At 35.9% G+C, this 23,222-nt stretch overlaps 1 long non-coding RNA gene across 1 annotated transcript; it reads left to right on the forward strand.

Moving 5' to 3' along the window:
* The first annotated feature begins 7,787 nt into the window (after positions 1 to 7,787).
* LOC128234069 (uncharacterized) lies at positions 7,788 to 10,001 on the forward strand. The gene is made up of 3 exons (XR_008260862.1): positions 7,788 to 7,886; positions 8,934 to 9,011; positions 9,908 to 10,001. It is a non-coding gene; the product is annotated as an uncharacterized LOC128234069 (long non-coding RNA).
* The last annotated feature ends 13,221 nt before the right edge of the window (positions 10,002 to 23,222 follow it).

Genomic DNA, 23,222 nt, shown 5'->3' on the forward strand with positions numbered 1-23,222 from the left:
AAGTTTATTTATAATAATAACAATAATAATAATCAGTGACTTTAATTGAAATTATTTTCACAGATTGTGCCTTGCACATTGGGGACAAAGTTGACTTCTGAGGAGAAGATTTTTCCATATAGACATATAGCAAAAAATAGCTCCGCACCCTGGAGCAATGTTTTTTATGAATCGATATCCGGTGAAGAAAATTCATACAGGGTATTGAAACATTTTTTTGCTTCAAATGAAGACTTTTAACACAGATAACTTAACTACCTCTTCATCATATTAAATAAAAATTAACACAGTCTATGACGCACACGGAGCCCCGCATTTGATCTTTTACCATAGTTTGATTGAGAGTTAAGTTTCACATCGACAAGTCTTTACAGGTCTATTAAAGCTGCACTCTCACAGATTGAACATTTTGAAAAAGGTTATAATTTTTATCTTGGAATAAACCAATTTATGCGAAAATGCATGGAAACCTGTGATATAAGACTGCTGACAAAAAAATGTCTTTGAATTCCCGTCAAACATGTCCGAACCAAATTCAAACTTTGGATAATCACTGTGATTCACGATGAAATTCAGCACTTCTTGCCCAGTATATATACGTTTACTTTAAGTGGAAGGCAAATTAAAACAAACACATTTGTCCGAAAATTAATCAAACTTTAAATGGGATTTATTCACGTAATTTTCTAGAATCAGGAAGTGAAATAAATGTTCTCATGTTGCCAATTTAGTCTCGATCATCTAGACGCTTGTATCCAGATCTATATCGTTCTTTGACTCTAATTAGAGTGGCTGCATGATTGAGACTAGCCGGTTCTTCGATAATTGTTACGATCGAACAGTGGTTGAAAATGTAAAGTGAGACCAGTTTTTTACCTGTTATTGAACAAACTGTTATGTTGGCAGGACTGTCCTCCTCAGCAATGCATAAAAAAAACAGCAATTACTGGCTGGCACTCTGTAAAATGGCGATTAAAACATTATGTCCAATTAAAACTGTCCCATTCTAAACAATCCACCAGCAATATATATAAATGAGCTGCGCCATGTGGAAATGTGTCTTGGGAAGTTGACATCATTCCATGTAATGATGTCATATAGATGAGCAGAAGACATTACTTACTATGCAGTAAAAGTTCTTACATTAACAGTAAAGATATCTTTGTTTGAGAAAATTAATCAAAGTGAGCTCTTTTATGTCATGTTTCTACAGTACCGTAAGTCTTGTACACATCTATGTTACATATATAAATAATAAACAGGAATAAAATGACGAGTTGTGTACACACTAATTCCTCCTTATGTACTGTGTAACTCAAGAAAAACAATCCATAATACTAGTAAATCTCTAGAATTCCCTTACTTTTCTCGCTGTACAAAAATGAATGAGGAGTTGCAAACAAGCAGGGCCATAAAACCTTTGCTATTTAAAATGTACCACAACAGCAATTTAAAGACAGTGATACTCATTGATGGAATAGGCACTCAGACAGCTACATTTTCTGAGAAATGGAGATCAGACTAAATTCTCCAGAGATAATTTATAGCTTTATTTGAAATAAAGAACATGTTACAGTGTTTGTGTTAAACTTGTTACTTATCCCTGATTTAACACAATCATTACCTTCAAAATGGTGATAAAATAAAAACAAATATACCTTATTAAATACTGTTTACTATTACATCTGTACCCCCCCCCCCCTTCCCCCTTCTTACATACTTAAGCGGCTCTTACCAAAGTAAAGAATGAAAGGTCCACAAGGCCAATTATAATTATACTAATTTGATTTTAAATCACCCAAAAGGCTTTCTACACATAATGGTTCCTTAATTTAAATCTAGCCTCCAAAGTTGTGATTTCATTGAAAGACTTGAGATACCTTATTTGAAAAAAATGACGAAAGGAAAGCTTAAACGCAGAAGTCTGGACGGGTATACGAGTCTGGAAATAAATACACAAAAGCTCACCATGCTGCTAAGGATTCTTATATAATTCCCGGCCCAAGTTCAGCTGGAGATGTTGATTCCACACGGCTGGATAACCGGCCCAGTGCACCCAAGCTTCACCATGGGCAGTATCTACAAGAGGAGTTTGTATATTTGGGAAAACGCTTTTATAATCAATTTGCGAAAGTTCTTATCCGCCATAAGTAGTGAACATGTATGTGGCTTATAGATTATCTGAAATGAAGTTTAATAAAGGAGACAAGGTTCGGTCTGGGATCTAAACCTGGATTTTGATGTTGAAATAGTAACTTTTGTTCAAATGAAGTACAAACTTAAAGTGAGTACAGAGATATCTTGAAGCCCAGATTTATCACTTACCTGAAGTTTGTAGGGCTACAATTGAGAGCTTTGCTGTAAACTGCAGGAACTGTCCCCATGAGCCTTTTGTCTGTAAGGGGAATGGTGGCTTACGTGATTGGTGGTACCACTCTGCATTTCTTATCCACACACAACACAGTGTATCTGAAAATGACAGAGAATGGCCATGCACTTATGAAAGCTATGCTAGAAATACGCAGTTATGAGTGTATCAGATGACATTTCCACACAGAAATTGGGAGGCCACCAATACAGCAGTACCGACATCAATGACGAAAACATATATATATCTGTCATGGAGCTGTGCTGGTTCTGTGGCGTCAAAACCACTGCAACTTGGCAATTCACTAGAAACATCTTTTCAGAAAAAAGAAACAACCAATACTGGGTAGCCTTTGTCACCCAGTGAACACCCAGAGCATCTTGTTACTTTGAGCATCTATTTACTTAGAAGTACAATGTAGCGTCATTAAGATCTCAATTAACAAAAAGTGTATCTGAAAGCTTTAAATACTGAACAAAGTGTAACTTTGAGGCGGTCTGCGAGCAGATACTTTCAAGGGCAGAAATCTCCCAGAAGTTTGAAAAAGATTATGCAAAGCTCTAGCTTGATGATTTTGGCCCAATTTCAAATGGTTACTCAATAATACGACGGCGTAAATTTAATCAAGCATCAATATAGTTACACAGGAAAATAAGAAGCTTTAAACTCTCTCACATTCATGGCAGAGTGTCTGATGTTGGTTAAACATTCAGCCTGGTGGCTGGGGTAACATATCTAAATCCCTAAATTGATGATCTGATCCCAGCCAACAGATCAGCGAAACACGAATTGTATTGCGTGTCGGGGGGGGGGGGGTTCCCAAGGGTATCTTGACGCAACTATAATAGCCGCCTTGTGTTTTTGTTCACAAAGCCGGCACACACAGTTCATTCTCAGTTTGCATGTTGTGTACTGAAAAGTTCCAGCTTTCCATGACACTCGCAATAAAAACTATCCATGAATTAAAACAAATTAACAAATAACTACCAGGTAATTATGGAAATATAAATGTCATTTTTTACTTCAATTAATGATAAATACAACTTATGTTTTTGAAAATAATAATGGATGTCCGAATTTATAGAATGTCCGAACTCTTAAGGTGAATTACGTTTGTGCTTGTGTGGCAGGTATGTTTCAATTCTTGAACTATATTTTCTTGTCAGATACAAATGTGTCAGATACTGACTTTCGGATTGATATGTCAGACTTAAGTGTGCAATTTTGGCAATAAAACCTGCATGTTACTTGTTCTTCAAACCTGAACCCCCAGGTCCTCTTGACAGCATTGAGGTTTCCTTGGCTAATGTCTTATATGGTAAATTTGCCGTCCCACTCTTCATGTAATTATGTTTCAGGGAGGTTAGTATTCTACAGAGGGTGATTGAAAGCAAACGGGTGCATAAAGAAAAGTAAAACCGTTCCTGGAAAGTCTCAAATAATAGCAGAGTGGTGTACCATAACTTAGTTGAAATCCAACCATCATTGTCAAAAGTATTTAACCAGACAAATAAAGAATGTTTCCTTTGAAGCATGTAACATGTTTAAAAACTACTGATAAACCTGAAAATTGATGACTTTTATTTTTGTTACTTTCTGAGTCAACAGTTACTGAAATCAATATATCAAAAAAAAAAAAAAAAAATAAAATAAAAATAAATAAAAAAATATTCCGACCTACCTACCCTTTTTTTTAGCAGTGTTGCCTGAAACACACCTATTTTTTATTTGGCCTTATGGTATTAATTTCCAATAACAAGATACAAAATTAAACATATCGGCACATTTTAATACAATAAGCATATAAAAAGCGCATAATCTCATTCGGCAAACTCACTACATTTTACAATACTTCTATGCAATTTAATAAAAAAGAAATTCTAAAGTAATATGGTCTATATATTTAAAAATATTGGCTTAAGGTCACAATTCCTCTCAATGGTAGAACATCTATGAATTAAACAATTATTACATTTAATATTCAGCCTGCTTAAAATATTTCCTTCGCAACATAAAAAATAGCTAGTGTGAATGTTTCTATTTGTCATAGTTTCAGAGTTTATTGGCAAATCGCACTACACTTTTAGGAATAAAGAAGGAATACAACTACTAGATTTAACTTTGTTTATGTTGTTATTTTTATGTTTTATACTTACAGTAAACTTATTTTGTAAATTCAAATGGTATTAAATTAATTCCTCATAATTATAGGAGTCAACGGTTAAGATATGACCATTCGATTTCTTAACGGTTACGAATTGACTAACACAATGGTTACGAAATGACCAACAATGAGCGGTTACGAAATGATCATAATTCATTTGACAGGGCTTTTACCAGCTGTTTGTCTGTGCAGAGCGGGAATTTTACCTGGGATTGGCTGGACCGAAAGTCAAAGTCCCCGCTATTAGCAGGACCTTGGGGGCCCATGCTGCAATTGACTGTTGCATTATTTGGATTTTTTCTTAACTTTACGACACGCCCCCCTACAGTATTTTATAGTCAAGTTTAGTAATATTTTTTTACAGAAATTGGATAACTTAACAAGTAAAGTAAACTGTACTGAGCTTTTAAACAAACCTACATACTTATAAATCAAAATTGATATTTTAGGGTCTACACTGAATAAACCCAAAATGTTAGTTTTGATTTGCTAAATTCGAACAGTATTTAGTCAAACCACACAAAATTTACAGGATCATCAGATAACAAATTTTCTAAAAATTCTCCGTTTGCCAAATAGGGAAGACAGGTTTAAGTGGGATTAAAAGGTTGCTATCTGTGACCAAAAAAATACTGTTCAAAATTGTGAGTATTCATTTATCTTTCGTTCAGTAAAGAGCATGCAATGGCATAGTGGTTGGATTAGATAATCTGACAGCGGTGCTGGACGTCAGGAGTTCAAATATTGTTGTGAGTTCAATGTACCAAAAGAATACCTTTGGAATACACTACCGGGTATTATCTATAAAAATGGCAGAGCAAATTGCCCATATTGTAGTAATGTCTTAGATCCAGCTTGGATAACTTGGACACAGTAAGCGGTTCACACCCAGGGAAATTCTCAGATAAAACAGCGCCTATAAACTTGAACATTACATTTTTCATTGAGACAATTAAAGAAAAAACATTATTGCTGATCTTCTGAAAACAAATCCTCTAACATTCAAATATTTAATTTGTTGGATGAACTAAGGTTTATATTGATAAGAGATTGCTTCAGTTGGATTTAAACTAATCACCAACAAAAATATATGCATTTAAATCACACAATGTAAACAACTGCGCCACAGATCTCATCTGTATGTTTTGGGTTTTTAAAATTTAGCAGTTAAATATAGATTTGCATACTGGTAGGTCTGGTTGGTCTGTTGCTTTAGTTGCTAAGTAAACATAATGTCAGTGATTTCATCACTATTTCTATTAAAATATCAGTTTTCCTCTTCAGGGCTTCTCACATTTGCACCATTTTTTTACCATTTGAATCATAAAAAGATAACAAACACATGAACTTAACACTTTGTGAATATTTAAGGAATGTAAGGGGTCAGATTTCAGATTGCTCATTATTGCTGGAACACTAAATACTTTATTTGATTGTGTACACTGCACTTTCTTGTTAAGCATTCATCCAAATCATTTGGGTAAATTTTGGCAGAAAAACTGCTTTTGGATTTATACTGGTCATCAAAACCGGCACTGACAAAACATAAGACGTGTTTAATAAATGTGCGGGAAAGAGGTTTAAAGGTGTCGGCCCACAACGAAAGGCTTGCGGGTTGCAGTACCCCTTTAAGTAGTTCTTGAAAAAAATGATTCTCTGAGGTAGCATTTGATTATGTGTACATTGTATTCTTGTATGTATTTTCAAGTTAACACATGATTTATATAAGGTTTGTATAATTTTAGTTTTATTTAAGTTTTAAAATTTTGATATTTTTTTTAAGATTTGCCTGCCCCTGTCTGAACACTTAAATTCTTGGTCTTTGGTCTATTGTCTGCAACTTCAAAACACACTTTTTGGAACAGGACACATTTTCCTGATATTTTATCCAGTTTGACTACAATATAAGTTGTATTTATCAATAATTTAAGTAAAAAATGACATTTATATTTCCATAATTACCTGGTAGTTATTTGTTAATTTGTTTTAATTCATGGATAGGTTTATTGCGAGTGTCATGAAAAGCTGGAACTTTTCAGTACACAACATGCAAACTGAGAATGAACTGTGTGTGCCGGCTTTGTGAACAAAAACGCAAGGCGGCTATGGTAAGTTGCGTAAAGATATCCTTGGGACCCCCCCCCCCCCGGACACGCAATACAATTCGTGTTTCGCTGATCTGTTGGCTGGGATCAGATCATCCATTTAGAGATTTAGATATGTTACCCCAGCCACCAGGCTGAATGTTTAACCGTCACCAGACACTCTGCCATGAATGTGAGAGAGTTTAAAGCTATTTCTTATTTTCCTGTGTAACTATATTGATGTTTGATTAAATTTACGCCGTCGTGTTACTGAGTAACAATTTGAAATTGGGCCAAAATCATCAAGCTAGAGCTTTGCATAATCTTTTTCAAACTTCTGGGAGATTTCTGCCCTTGAAAGTATTTGCTCGCAGCCCGCCTCAAAGTTACACTTCGTTCAGTATTTAAAGCTTTCGGATACACTTTTTTGTTAATTTGAGATCTTAATGACGCTACATTGTACTTCTAAGTAAATAGATGCTCAAAGTAACAAGATGCTCTGGGTGTTCACTGGGTGACAAAGCCTACCCAGTATTGGTTGTTTCTTTTTTCTGAAAAGATGTTTCTAGTGAATTACCAAGTTGCAGTGGTTTTGACGCCACAGAACCAGCACAGCTCCATGACAGATATATATGTTTTCGTCATTGATGTCAGTACTGCTGTATTGGTGGCCTAACAATTTCTGTGTGGAAATGTCATCTGATACACTTATAACGGCGTATTTCTAGCATAGCTTTCATAAGTGCATGGCCATTCTCTGTCATTTTCAGATACACTGTGTTGTGTGTGGATAAGAAATGCAGAGTGTTACCACCAATTACCTAAGCCACCATTCCCCTTACAGACAAAAGGCTCATGGGGACAGTTCCTGCAGTTTACAGCAAATTGTAGCCCTACAAACTTCAGGTAAGTGATAAATCTGGGCTTCAAGATATCTCTGTACTCACTTTAAGTTAATACTTCATTTGAACAAAACTTGCAATTTCAGCATCAAAATCCAGGTTTAGATCCCAGACCGAACCTTGTCTCCTTTATTAAACTTCATTTCAGATAATCTATAAGCCACATACATGTTCACTACTTATGGCGGATAAAAACTTTCGCAAATTGATTATAAATGCGTTTTCCCAGATATACACCCTCCTCTTGCAGAGGTATGGACCTGGAAATTGCCAAGCTTGGGTGCACTGGGCCGGTTATCCAGCCGTGTGGAATCAACATCTCCAGCTGAACTTGGGCCGGGAATTATATAAGAATCCTTAGCAGCATGGTGAGCTTTTGTGTTTTTATTTCCAGGCTCGTATACCCGTCCAGACTTCTACGTTTAAGCTTTCCTTTCGTCATTTTTTTAAATAAGGTATCTCAAGTCTTTCAATGAAATCACAACTTTGGAGGCTAGATTTAAATTAAGGAACCATTATGTGTAGAAAGCCTTTTGGGTGATTTAAAATCAAATTAGTAAACAGGATTCTCATGGTTCATGGTTTATAATTGGCCTTGTGGACCTTCATTCTTTACTTTGGTAAGAGCCGCTTAGGTATGTAAGAAGGGGGGAGGGGGGGGTACAGATGTGATAGTAAACAGTGTTTAATAAGGTATATTTGTTTTTATTTTATCACCATTTTGAAGGTAATGATTGTGTTAAATCAGGGATAAGTAACAAGTTTAACATAAACACTGTAACATGTTCTTTATTTCAAATAAAGCTATAAATTATCTCTGGAGAATTTAGTCTGATCTCCATTTCTCAGAAAATGTAGCTGTCTAAGTGCCTATTCCATCAATGAGTATCACTGTCTTTAAATTGCTGTTGTGGTACAGTTTAAATGGCAAAAGTTTTATGGCCCTGCTTGTTTGCAACTCCTCATTCATTTTTGTACAGCGAGAAAAGTAAGGGAATTCTAGAGATTTACTTAAATTATGGATTGTTTTTACTAGAATTATGAATTGTTTTTCTCGAGTTACACAGTACATAAGGAGGAATTAGTGTGTACACAACTCCTCATTTTATTCCTGTTTATTATTTATATATGTAACATAGATGTGTACAAGACCTACGGTACTGTAGAAACATGACATAAAAGAGCTCACTTTGATTAATTTCCTCAAAAAAAGATATCTTTACTGTTAATGTAAGAACTTTTACTGCATAGTAAGTAATGTCTTCTGCTCATCTTTATGACATCATTACATGGAATGATGTCAACTTCCCAAGACACATTTCCACATGGCGCAGCTCATTTATATATATTGCTGATGGATTGTTTAGAATGGGACAGTTTTAATTGGACATAATGTTTTAATCGCCATTTTACAGAGTGCCAGCCAGTCATTGCTGTTCTTTGCATTGCTGAGGAGGACAGTCCTGCCAACATAACAGTTTGTTCAATAACAGGTAAAAAACTGGTCTCACTTTACATTTTCAACCACTGTTCGATCGTAACAATTATCAAAGAACCGGCTAGTCTCAATCATAAAGCCGCTCTAATTAGAGTCAATGAACGATATAGATTTGGATACAAGCGTCTAGATGATCGAGACTAAATTGGCAACATGAGAACATTTATTTCCTTTCCTGATTCTTGAAAATTACATGAACAAATGACAATTCTACTACCATTTAAAGCTTGATTAATTTTCGGACAAATGTGTTTGTTTTAATTTGCCTTCCGCTTAAAGTAAACGTATATATACTGGGCAAGAAGTGCTGAATTTCATCGTGAATCACAGTGATTATCCAAAGTTGAATTTGGTTCGGACATGTTTGACGGGAATTCAAAGACATTTTTTGTCAGCCGTCTTATATCACAGGTTTCCATGCATTTTGCATACATTTGTTCATTCCAAGATAAAAATTATAACCTTTTTCAAAACGTTCAATCTGTGAGAGTGCAGCTTTAATAGACCTGTAAAGACTTGTCGATGTGAAACTTAACTCTCAATCAAACTATGGTAAAAGATCAAATGCGGGGCTCCGTGTGCGGCATAGACTGCTAATTGTTATTTAATATGATGAAGAGCTAGTTAAGTTATCTTTTTTAAAAGTCTTCATTTGAAGCAAAAAAATGTTTCAATACCCTGTATGAATTTTCTTCACCGGATATTGATTCATAAAAATCATTGCTCCAGGGTGCGGAGCTACTTTTTGTTATATGTCTATATGGAAAAATCTTCTCCTCAGAAGTCAACTTTGTTCCCCAATGTGCAAGGCACAATCGGTGAAAATAATTTCAGTAAAAGTCACTGATTATTATTATTGTGATTATTATTAATAAACTTTTACTATTTCAGGAGACAAACAGAAACACAGAGGTGCTATACATTCCGATGGAAAATACAACAAAAGCATCTCCCATCATTTTGGCGTGGCTCAGATCAAGAGGAGTATTTTAAGAAAGGTAATAACTGAGCAACTAAGAACATGCACGTTGCACTGGTCAGAGTGTAAGACCCATCTCGCTTCATAAGAATTGATAATCATCAATGTATTAAATCAAGAAATTGAAACGTAAGTGTCTTGTCTTTTGCAGTGTTTTTGAAATAGAATATAATTTAAAAAAAAAACTAAATTATGTTTTAATATGATTTTAAATGTGTGATGTTTTTCTTCCGATCATTCTCTCTCAAAAACCAGATACAAAAAACATATTTGTAGATTTTTATACGCCCGAAGGGTCGTATTATGTTATGGCCTCCATCGTCTGTCCGTCTGTCTGTCTGTCCGTCCGTCTGTCCGTCCGTTAGCAATTCCGTGTCCGGGCCATAACTTGGTAACTAATAAAGCAATTTTCAAATAACTTTATACAAATCATCACTACATCAAAAGGATGTGTCGCGCGCAATTTCCAGGTCCATACCTCAAAGACTAGAATCACCATGGGGGGCGTTAACAATTCTGTGTCCGGGCCACATCTTTGTTACTCGTCCGTTAGCAATTCCGTGTCCGGGCCATAAGTTGGTAACTAATAAAGCGATTTTCAAATAACTTTACAAATCATCACTACATAAAAAGGACCTCGAGCCGAATCTTCTTCGGGCGTATAATGCTCCGTTTCGCGGTGCTCTTGTTTTGTTTTACTTGTAAATATAGTTTTAAGTTTGTATTTTAGGCAAAGCCTTTTATTCTGCTCAATACAAACTTAAATATTGTAAGAGTTATGGCCCTTTGTAATTTTTAAACAAATACATTTTATTTCATGTTTTTGTAAGCCCATTATTTAGGGACTTTTAATATTTTCACCAGCAGCATTATAAAGTCAGACCAAAAGTGTCCAGTTAGTGTCCAAACAATAACTAAGTTAGAATCCTTTCTCAAATCAGGTGAGCGATATAGGGCCATCTCTGTGTTTGTCTGACAAAAAAACAATAATTAATCTTTGAGTTAAATTGACAAAATATTGTTGTAGAATGGTTTGTGAAGACATACTATTGGATTACTTTTGTGTCAATAGGATTAAGGTTTCTGCACATAAAAATTATTTAGAATAGCATTTGGGTCAGTCGGTTCACGTTCAATATTTCTGATGGTATAAGTGGAAGCAGTGACTTAAAATTAATTACCAAACAGTTTCTGCTCAATTGCTTTGAGTTAACATACGAGTTATGAAACTTGGAATACTAGTTCTTGGTGGCATAAATGAAAGACCTTGTTTTGTCACATTGACTTGTAATCAAGCACTAACTTCCTCTAAAACAATTTCAGGTGATGGTTGGGCACACACAAGAAGACATAGATCACATGTGTCCAGGCATATGAGTAGACAGGAGTTTCACACTCTGCCAAACTTACTTCATCAGAGGAGCAGAAAGCTTCTCGAGATCCCGCACTGCACACTTAGATATAGTCTTTGACTACAACAAGGGGATGAAAGTACAGAGAGGTCCAATTGAAATCAATTCTGTGCTGCGTCATTTCGTCATTCTGGAAGTCGATGGACATGATTTATCATGGCATCAGGTGTGCAGTTTGTCGACTATCAGCAGTCTTGTTCACCAGTTGTGCAACTTGAGCTGGTAGCTTTATTGCTTGAAGCCACAGCATAAGAGGGGGAAGGTGCAGGCTCATCAAAAAGTCTCAAAAGTTGAAACTAGGAAAAGAAGTTTGTCAAGAGTGTGAATATTTGCTTTGAAAACCATCGTTACGATGATTTGGTTTCCTATGAAACTTGATACATACTATGTGTATGTTGAATGAATTGAGATGCTTAAATAAAGAACCGCTATTCAAATATCAGGAAACTGCATTTTTCATACTAAAGGGTAAATGATGTCGCCATTTCCTGTATGTATTTAAATGATATATGTTTCCACAATTAATATTTTTAGGGAATTTTTCTCATCCTAATGAATGAGATTAAATTGTACAGCGTTATATGAGCTTAATATGTGTTTTCTGTTTCTTTAAAATTGGTGAAAAATTGTCAGAAGATAATTAGACCATTATCCATTACTGCAATCATACAATCAAATATACAGGGACAAACCCACTGGGCATATAATATAATTAAACCCTGTTCAGGGGCAAGAGGTAAGCAGAGTTACTTTCAAACGTTAAAGCTGCACTCTCACATTTTGGACGTTTTGACAACTTTTCTCATTTTATGTCTTGGATTGGAACCATCCAATTTTTGCGAAAAATTAAATGGCAGATTTTTCTATATAAGTTTAAACATTGATGTTTTATGCACTTTTCTTAAACCGTTAGTAACATTAATTTTTGAACGGAAATATGAAATCTGTGATCTGATCTTTTGTCAGCAATCTTTTATCATTGGTTTGCAGATAATTACGCAAAAAATTGCTCATTCAAAAACAAAAAAAAGTTGTGAAAACGGTATATCTGTGGGAGTGCAGCTCTAAATGTTTAATTTCTTGATTTTACTACTGTATTAGAAATTACAGGGGTTGGGGCATATTTTTAGTGTTTTTTATTGCTTTTTATGATTCATACAGTCATACTTTATTCCTCAGGGCATAACTTACAAATAGACAAAACTGGAAAATGGTCGTTTCAAAAGGCCAAAGATAATGCAAGTTGAACAATCATATTGTTCATGGCTTGTATTTTTGGTATATTTTGTTGCATATGCTATAGAAAAGTTGAAAGTTAAAAATAAATTCATAGTTGAAATGATGGCTTTGAATGGTATTGTCAGATGAGAAACAGCACTTTTAAGAAATAGGTATAATGGTACTTAAAGCTGCACTCTTACAGATTGTCAGTTAAGACACAAAATTGTCTCAAAATCTGCTGATTTGGTTATCATTCCTTTAATTCAGTCATATTAGATAATTCACAATAGAACCCATCAGAAATGTAAAAGTGCCGAAAATTTCATTTACATTAAATTGTTCGTAATGCTTTTAGCCATAAAACATCATTTTTTTAACATAAATATGATAAACTGCTATCTGATCTTTTTTCAGCATTCTTATATCACTTAAAATTGGGTCTAGACATTTATGCCAAAAAATTGTCCATTTATAGACAAACAATAAAAGAGTACCGGTAGTCAAAACGATCAATCGGTGAGATTGCAGCTTTAAATACACCTTTTAAGACCGCTGTAAAATTCCAATGGTTTGCCTAAATCTTTAAAGCTAGATACTGTTTAATTAACAACCATACTTATTGTTTAAAAGTGTCATGATATCTTTGTACAATGTTTTTTATATAATTCATTAAAGAAGTCAAAACAAATTTGTTTATCTTGTAAATTGTTTTCTATTATTTAAATGACCCAGACAAAAATGGGAACGTCAGTGCTAGTTCTTTTACTATTAACATCCCATGAAGTTTCTATTGGTGTAGCAGCAATGAGGTGTTATATTAAGGATGCATCATTTAAACCAAATTATACATTCATATGCACAACATACAGGCGTGTAGCCGCCTAAACGTGAATACGCGGCTGAATCCACATGATTCTGACAAAAAAATCAACCAAAGTTGCAGTATGCGAACTTGACTACATGAATCTAAAACTGGTTATTTTCCAGTACTAAATAATGCACATCGGAACGCCCAGAATGCACTAGATTGCACCATGGTTTTCAAAATTTTCAAGTTTGCCCCGAACCCCCAGCACATTTATGAATCCTCATGAATAGAGGGGTAGCTACGCCCCTGACATAATTGAAACCACAGTGTGGCTAAACAACACTTGTATGTTTATCCTACGCAGTGATCTCCCATGGAAATGCAATCGTCAAAGAATCTGAAGGGGATGTTTATATGGACTACATTTGAAATGCACCAAGTGTTTAAAAAAGTTGATTTTAGTCACGAAGAGAATCAACCATACCCCACACTTGTTGGAGTAAGATGAAATGTCCACTTTCCGCGAGAAAGAAAGTACATTGAAAATGTTCATTTGATTCAAGTGACTATTTTTTATAAATATGTTACAATACATAAATTACGTTATTTTTTTATAATTGTTTACCCATGTTGAATTTTATTTGGCAAATTTATAAGAGATTTATATACGAGGGCATAGCCAGAAGTTCGTGGAAAAGCTTGATAAAATGAAAACAATATGCAGCATATCTTTTAAACTTTCATACAATAATAATCAGGTAATTTGAAATTAAGAATGCGAGTTTCATCGTAAAGCATGTTATAACGACAACGTAGTGATCACTATGGAAACAGGTGGTCGCGCATTCCTCCGCAGTTGCTAAAATAACCCATGACAATATCTTGTTTTGTTGACCACTCACATTGAAACCAATAAAACGGCGCGAAGGTTTGCACATTTGACGTGACGTTAATAACGTGTGATGAAGTGAAGTTTTAAGTCAGTGCGTTTGTTTGTTTATTTCAAAGGAAACATTTTAGCTTGAACGGAATAGTTAAATTTTGTTTAAAATGACGCCAGAAGACAGATTGATAAAACGGGCAGTGATACAGTTCTGTGTAAACCTAGGGAAAACTCTATCGCAAACACTTAAACTGATGAATGAAGCATCGAGTGAAACTCAAGTGAAGCGAATGCTCGTTTACAAGTGGCACAAGCGGTTCAGTGAGGGGCGGGAAAGCATTTGTGACGACGTGAGGTCTGGGCGACCGGTTTCACAAACTACAGTGTGTAACGTCGAGGCCGTAAAAAACATCGTTGACGCTGATCGTCGAGTCACTCTTTATGAAATATGCAATATGTTGGACATGAGTTATGGGTCGGTACGGAGGATAATGAAAGACAGTTTGAAAATGAGTCGAGTGAGTGCGCGTTGGGTTCCACGGCTGCTGACAGAAGATGAGATGAGCAAAAGAGTACGGGAATCACGCCGATCCTTAGCTCGGTACTAAAAGGAAGGAAACCGTTTTCTTGAGAAGATAGTCACTTGCGATGAAACCTGACTGTTTTATTTCGACCCTGAGACAAAACAGCAAAGCAGTCAATGAAAGACTACCAGTTCCCCGCCTCCGAAGAAGGCACGACCATCCTGCTCGATAGGAAAGTATATGTTCATTTTCTTCTTTGATGTGCACGGTGTTATCCTACTCCATGCAGTTCCGCAGAGCCAATCTGTGACGGGTGCTTCCTACTTAAAGGTAAAGTGATATATAACAAAATTCATTTTTATCAATATTTAGGACTTGATAAAATCTGCATAAAACAATGTTTTAAAAAGTTTATGATTAAAAATATGGATTGAATAAGTGTTAGTTTTAATTATATTTGATGAAGTACGCAAAACGCGACAAATGTTATAAGCCTCAGTTATGTTCTCCATTTAAGGTTTTGAGGCGTGACTTGTAGAGGGCGATGGCATTTAAGAGACCACTGGCGTTGCATGATGGGTGGATTCTTCACCAGGAAAATGCATCAGCACATAGATCGGAGGAGGCACCGACTACCGCGACAATCCAGCTTGAAGCGGAGATCCTTCCTCACCCCCTTTATTCGCCAGACCTACCACCATGCGATTTTGCCTTATTTCCGAAACTTAAACGTGAACTAAAGGTAAACGCTTCAATGACTTTCAGGCACTACAGAGTGAAGCTCAGACACGCCTGTATTTTTACAAGTCAGAGTGGTTCAGTGACATTTAGCGGCAGTGGGTAGCGAGACTTCGACGTTGTATTGCGGCGAACGGCTCTTACTTTGATAAGTTATGACGTTGACGTCAGATTCTGACGTTTGAACTGCGCGGGCTATACTGATCTCATGTTAATGAAAAAGCTGTAGTTTCCTTTATATTTTATGTATCAGTTTGAAGTTTTCTATGTCATTTAGTTTAGTTTGGACCGGCTTCCTCAGCCGCTAAATGGATATGATTATGAAGCGTTAAGGGTTTTAAAAATGCATCTTTTACTTGGATTTTATAGATTGTTATTACGAAATAAAGTATGGCGTATCAAACGAAGTGTTAAAGCTAAGCTATTGATGGCTGAAACCCTTCAATAAATGTTGATATGTGCTAACATATAGTCTTTGAAGTCCAATATTTGGAAATGCGTTACTAACCCGATTCAACAAAAGGCTGTTTCACAATCAGTTGATTGACATAATCACGTGATAAACCAATAACTTCCATTAAGGTTAAAATATTCAACACCTTAGTATGAGTCCCTGTGGGCGAGTGGATAAGCGATCCGTTTTTTATTCTATGTGTTATCTGCACCCCTATGTGCTTGCTCCCAACTTGAAAAAGATTAATTTTTAATACTTCAATCGTTTTTTAAAAATGCAATTGAAGTAAGAAAATCAACCTGGTTACTATTATATCTGCAATTTCAGTACCAAGGACTAAAATAAATATACATATAAGTGTTTTCAGATGCATTACGAGAAAAAATATGTTTGGTTCCAGAACATGAGAGAGTCTCTTTAACGGAAAAGTTTTGGCAGTTACTCAGTCAGTCAGATAGTGATAAATATAATGCATAGCATCATCGCTCTGGAGTACGAGAACGTTGTATACAGAGTATTTTTTTACTGAACATGCGTCTGTTTATGTTGATTACATAAAAGGTTTAAACTGTTTAAAGGAACAATAACATTATGAAACAACAAATCTGATTACAGATATCAGTGGCAGATTCTGGAATTGACTTAAGAAGGGGTACGTGAAACTCATGGGCTTAATCTTTCCACATCCGTCCCTCCCTCAGAACAGAAATTGAATGGCTTGAAATGTTGGACCGGGGTGGGGGTTAGACTCCCCCAATTTATAGTCCGAAATAGTGCATTTTTATCTTAATATTGTATTTTTCCCGATATTGACTGAGAACATATTATAAACGGACGATTCAAAGTGGTGGGGGACGGCGCGCGCGCTGGGACCGATTCCCCCCACCCGCAACCCGCCCCCTGAATCTGCAATTGAGTACATGCATTAAAACCGTCTCCGTAGCCTATTGGTTAAGGCGTTCTATACCTTCATTAAATTGACTTAATACTTCACAAAATTGTTCAGGACCATAAGCCAATGAGGTTACATAACTCCATATCCTTAATACAAGTTATGGCCCCTGATTGACTTAGGTTAAACTTTTAGGCAAGTAAAATTTAAGGGGAAGTTGGAATTTAATAAAAAAAAACTTCCATGGGTCACAATGAACCCAATGAACAATGTTCTTTAATCATGAGCTATATAACTGTTCAAGCGTTAACAGACACATTCGTGTGCAGACGAAACTTTTATTGTTTTTACAAGCACAGAACTTGTATTTAGCATTTACAGTTTCTATATAATTCAACTGAAAGTTCTATTTAACCATAATATATCAAATATTAAGTCACCATTCACTAGCGGATTGAGAAGGGGTGCAGTTGGCGTGCGCTCCCTCTAAAATCGTCCAAGTTTACTTTTTGTGTCAATATATGAGAAGAAAATAATAAAATATACACATAATGCATCATTTCCGACTACAAATTGTTAAAAATTACTTGATTGAGTAACCCTCAATCCTCCTGCAAACGCCCCTAAGTAACGCCCCCTTCTAACGAGAATTCCTGGATCCGCCCCTGGTCATTATATATTTTGTTTATCAAACGGTACAGAGACCAAGTGACTGAATCTGACTTGCATTTAATGATTGAGATGGTCTGTAAAAGATTTCCGATGAATATCCTATGAAATTTGCAGTCCTCCCGTTTCGACTGGTCATTGTTTGTGGTTTTATTATACACAATTATAAAAAAATACTATTACCAAGTTGTCTCTTAAGGTTACGGGAGCCTATACTGTCAAAAGTTAAATATATATAATTTGTCCCCCTAATGCCATAAAATATGGATATATACCTGTCCCCTTAAAACCTGCAACATACTTACAAATTATTAAGGAGACCGTAAATTACGTATATTTTTTGTTAATTAATTTAAGAAACCTAAATTTTGTACTCATAATAAATGATCATTTCAATACTAAATTATCAACAAAAAAGCAAAATAAAGTATAAAACAAAAAATATACAAATTGTCTCCTTAATGCCGTAAAAAATATACGGTCACCTTAATGCCCTAAGTATATATATATAAAAGAAAGCCAGACATTAACTCAATAACTAATATTATCGAAACAAAAATATCCTTTACCCTAATTTGAAGGGATTATTTATTGCTTATGATCAATGATCTGTTTGTGGCACTACATCTGCAAGAAAACTCTCTAGGGCAACACTAAGTTTCTATTATGATTGGCAAAACAAAACAATCAGGGACATATTTTGTAAAATCAACATGTCAAGGCAAGCGAAAACCAAACAGTAAAAAGAAAGAAACATCTTGCGCCAGAACAAACAATGGGATTGAAGCCGAATCATTTGGCAAAATCAAATGCCAGTTCTAGCAGTTATATAGATAGTACCCAGATTCGTCAAACCAGTTGTGAAAGGTTTTCAAACATAAACCAGATGGAACAGAATCTCCCGACGAAGATGCAGTACCCTTCAGCCACCTCCAAGACCACAGCCCCGGCAAGCCCGCACCATATCTGCAACATGTGGCCCAAAGTGCAACTATAAATGCCTTCATAAATACGAATGCGCATGATGCGTACCCTGATCGAACTCAGAGAGGACAACATGAAAATTACTACACATACCCGGGAAATGGAAGTCAGTTTTTTACCCCTTTCCGTAGCCAACAGCCCGAAATGACGCCAACAGGATTTGACACTCCACCTTACGCTCCAAAACATACCAGCAGTACACTCACGGCCGGCAGCAGATGCCCCGACAATGACACGAATATGATAATCTACCTTATAAACAAATTTGACAGCAAACTCCAGGGTAGACAATATGTCAATCCATTCCAAGATAAGCGAGATGGAATCACAATGCAAGTATCTGAGAGATGTCGTGCACGACTTCCGGTTTCACAAACATAACTGTTCTAAGACAATCTGTGATCTTCAGCTTTAAAACTAGAACATGGGTCAACAACTTGATCAGCTACATTCGTCAAATTCTGTCCTGCAAGAAGGTAAAACTGATCTTGATGACACAGCATGCGCGATTACTTAGTATTTGTTGGTACCCGATAATGCGCAAAGTTCCAGAAATTTAAATCCACATTCCAACGATAATATCGTAAAAAGGGAACACACACTGCATGAATTATTTACTTAACATTTGGAAAACGAAGATATACATGTAGCCGATATTCATTACGCCCGGCGTCGCAACTTGTTTCCAGTGCAGAAAAGTTTCAGAAATGATCCCTTCGTAAAGGCCAAATGTAGTTTAGTCCGGTTAAAGTCATACGCAGAAAACAGAATTTATAATTGGAAAACTGATAGGTTAGAATATCGTAAAAGCAGTTCATTATCCCCGCCCAGCATATGAACCGCGTCAACCACAGCAACTGAACAACTGGGCGCGTGATAATGAGCTGCGACCTCAACAACAATCTCGTGTGCTCGACTTTCGTACACCAATTTGATTTGCGACTCTTGGTGTCAAGCATCCGACCAAAAGTCACTTGCTTAGAAGACCTTTACACGAAAGATCAACATGATCCACCCTTGCAAACACGGAGTTGAAACGCCTCTGTGACGAAAATGAAGAGAGCCAAATTCCAAAAGAGGCCGACGGGCCTCGAGAAACCTCAAACGACCTAAGCCGGCTAATGGTCCGAGCGGCCCAACGCAATAGGACGGACAGGGAGAGCACCAGACCGTGTAAAGCAACCTAAATAACTCTTTATTCAATAATCAGTAAACATGAGCTCACCAAGGAAAATATTGTCTCATGGTCTGCATACCATATTTGCATATAACAGGATGAAACAACTCCTAGTACAGTTTATGCTCTAATGCCCCTGTTCCTTGAATTCGAACATTCTGATACACTCGATGTAGTTAAGGCTGCACCAGAACACATCAACACTGGACATAATCCAGTGCTAGTAATGGATCAACCTCTGTTTGCAATAACACAATCAATACAGTGCAACACATTGCAAGTTGAATATCATATCATGTTTGGTAGACTACACATTTAGATGACACCATTTAATGTCATTGGCGATAGAATTGATTGAATTGGTTATGCAACCGCCATCTTAATGCCGGTATTGCAGCAAGTGGAGTCGATGACTCCCTATTGAAAGCCATAAATTTAACCAGGACAAGGCATGCCTCACAGATAACAGCTGCTGACATCTAAGTCCTGAGGCATGATACCTACGACATATACAAAGAAACTTTGCTAGCGGGAGATTATTGAATTGCACAGACTGGTATGGCAGTATGATAGCAGAGCAACCACAGTTTAAATATTGGTCCGTTGTGCTTGAAATATAACTTTGTATATTTCAGATCATCGAATCAATCATGACAGGAAATGTTCTGAGCTACCGCGTAAAATGTTCATTTCATGGGTATTCAGCTTTGACTATATCATTTATGATAGATGGCTCTCGATGCATATCAGAGACATGTACTCTCTGTCAAAAATGCAACCTGTCAGTTACAAAGAGCTTGTCACAGGAAAGTTATCTGCACACAAAACAAAACTGCCCATTATCTGCCAAGGCACATAATCAAGCACAGGCAAACGCCAATGTGAAATGTGATGGCTGGACTTTCGGCTTGACTGACAATACATTTGCACTACAACGCTGGATGGCTGTATGCTCCGAAACATTAAAATTGTGACAGTTTGAAGATGGCACCATCCATGGTTAAAATAAACACTACGAAATACAGCTGTTTAGACCTCATTTGCCAAGGAAGTGAAGGTTCTTGTTGAGGTCTTTGAAGAAATTGGAAATGCTTTTAGAGAGAACAGTGGCGACCTGTTTACACAGGACACAAAGCTCATTATGGACCCTAAGGTACATACAATTGTGGAAAAAGCGAACGAATTGGGCTAGGAGCACTATGACCTTGTTGGCAAAGAAAGGTATGTTGATTAAATAAAGTCAATTAATGCCCAAATAATGCAAAACAAACTTCAAGGATCCAATATAAAGGAAGACTGTTGCCTGTTTTTTCAGATTGTACATTGCATGCTAATCCTAGAAGGAAATTTGAAGAGTTTTGTAAACACAAAAAACAGTCATAGCCTGCAGCTCTCTTGAAAGGTGGGGCACTAAGATCTGGAAAAAGGCAGACTTACTTGAAGATCATGCAGCTATGGCGTGACCAGTAGACGCAAACCCACAAGTTACTACAAGGATACTGGGTGGTGCAGTAATAGTTAAAATTCTGCCTCCAAGAAACTCACAAACACTTAATGACTATTCTAAAACCGTATTCATGGCATACATTGACCAACAGCTGAAACCTGTCGATATGATTAATTATCGTGCTTGATGTTTACACCCGGTTGGATATGGTGGATGGTAAAGCCTTCATCAAATATGCCAAGTAACTGTAAAAGATTTCTTCGTGTTAATAAGAGCAAGACATAATTGTTTCACCTGTTGTTTGCAGAAGAGGCTTCACACAGAGACCTTCCAGATAAAAAAAACAAGTCTTCAGCACATACGGGGACAACCTGTTTTTAGCACCTAGGAGATGATATATAGTGCAGATTAAAACCATGCACGCAAAGGCACACCAGCAGCCAATTGTATAAACAGATTTACCCAGGGTAATATTTTACCGGCGGTAATTTTTCTGGTAAATTGGCGGTAAGCAATTGTATAAAACAAAATTAATATTTTACCAAGCTATTTACCGCGGTAATATTTACCCTCCTCCAAGAGGTGGGTAAATTGATTTACCGTTTCAGTTACCAGAATCAAGATGGCCGACCAGACATAAACAAACGCTCGATTCACAACTCATTTTGTCGATTTTAAAGACAAATTGAAACATCGTGAATAGAAAACTGTTCCATTACATCCATATCAATAGAAGAAAGGAATACAGAGGTAAGAAATCGCCAATAACAACTGTGTGAACAAATAACTGCATTAATAATATTCCAAATCTGAAGTTAAAGAATGTATTTACCTTGTTTCGCGTTTAAATAATTCCAAAATCTTTCAAAATTCAATGCAATGGTTCGAGACCAACACTTGATTGCAGGTCTCGACCTTACTTTGTTGAAATGTACTGTATCCCACTTTGCACATATTTTGAGTATTTTGCACATAAATATTTACAATCAAATTGAACCGCCTGTTAACATTGAACAATAAATGACAGCTATGACGTCATTCTCTATGAAAAATACCTCAGTCTATAGTCTATTTCTACAGTTTTCTTTTATATAGAGGCAAACATGTATATGAATGGGTGATTGCTAACCAAATACTACTGTAGTGCCCTGTTGATAATATAAAAGTTTACTGTATATTTGATAAAAACAACAACTGTGGGATGACAACATAACCAAGTATGATTTTTTTAGTTTGTAAAAATGTATATAAATTATACTGTTACATATACAGTTCTGAGATTAACACGTTTATGTTCAATTGTACACAACCATTTCATAATTGTGATAATGAATATAAATACTCATTTTAGGCTTTTCATCAGCGAAAGTCAGCAGAGCCAGTGTGATGTTAGAACATATAACAGGCACATGATTAAAGACACCAAGAGCAGTGAGGTAATAATTAATAAGATGTTTTTTTTTCTTCTGTAAATAATCAGTATACTTTCATTTGAGTGAAAGCAAAATATAAATAACTGGTTTAATTATTGTGAAAGCCATCATCTCTTACCAACGCTCTTGTTATGAAGCTGATTTTCACAGACAACATATAATTTTAATGATTACGAAATAATTTTACTTTTCTTTAGATTGCTACCAGTGGAGGACCAAGGTTATATGACAAATGTGCCGACACGAAAACAGCACAAAATGAACTTCATGGAGCCGCTAGTGTATTATATGTTGTTTAACATTGCTGATTCTGGTTATTGGTATCTCCATGAGAATTGACTTTGATTTTGAATTCAAGACCGTTTATAGTTTAATGAAAATAGAAAATAAATGTTAAACTCCTTGTATATTAACTTTATGCTCCTGTAAAATGGAAATATGGTGACTTATAATAAGTCTTATTTATGAGTAAGTACTTCTAACACTTAAATTTGACATCCACAATGGGACAGCTTATTTTTAAATAGTTAAAAAATATTATTAAGTAGTGCTGACAATAACTGAAGAGATCATGTTTCATTCGAT

This window comes from Mya arenaria, chromosome 5 (genome assembly GCF_026914265.1).
Source record: "Mya arenaria isolate MELC-2E11 chromosome 5, ASM2691426v1".
Lineage (NCBI taxonomy): Eukaryota > Metazoa > Mollusca > Bivalvia > Myida > Myidae > Mya > Mya arenaria.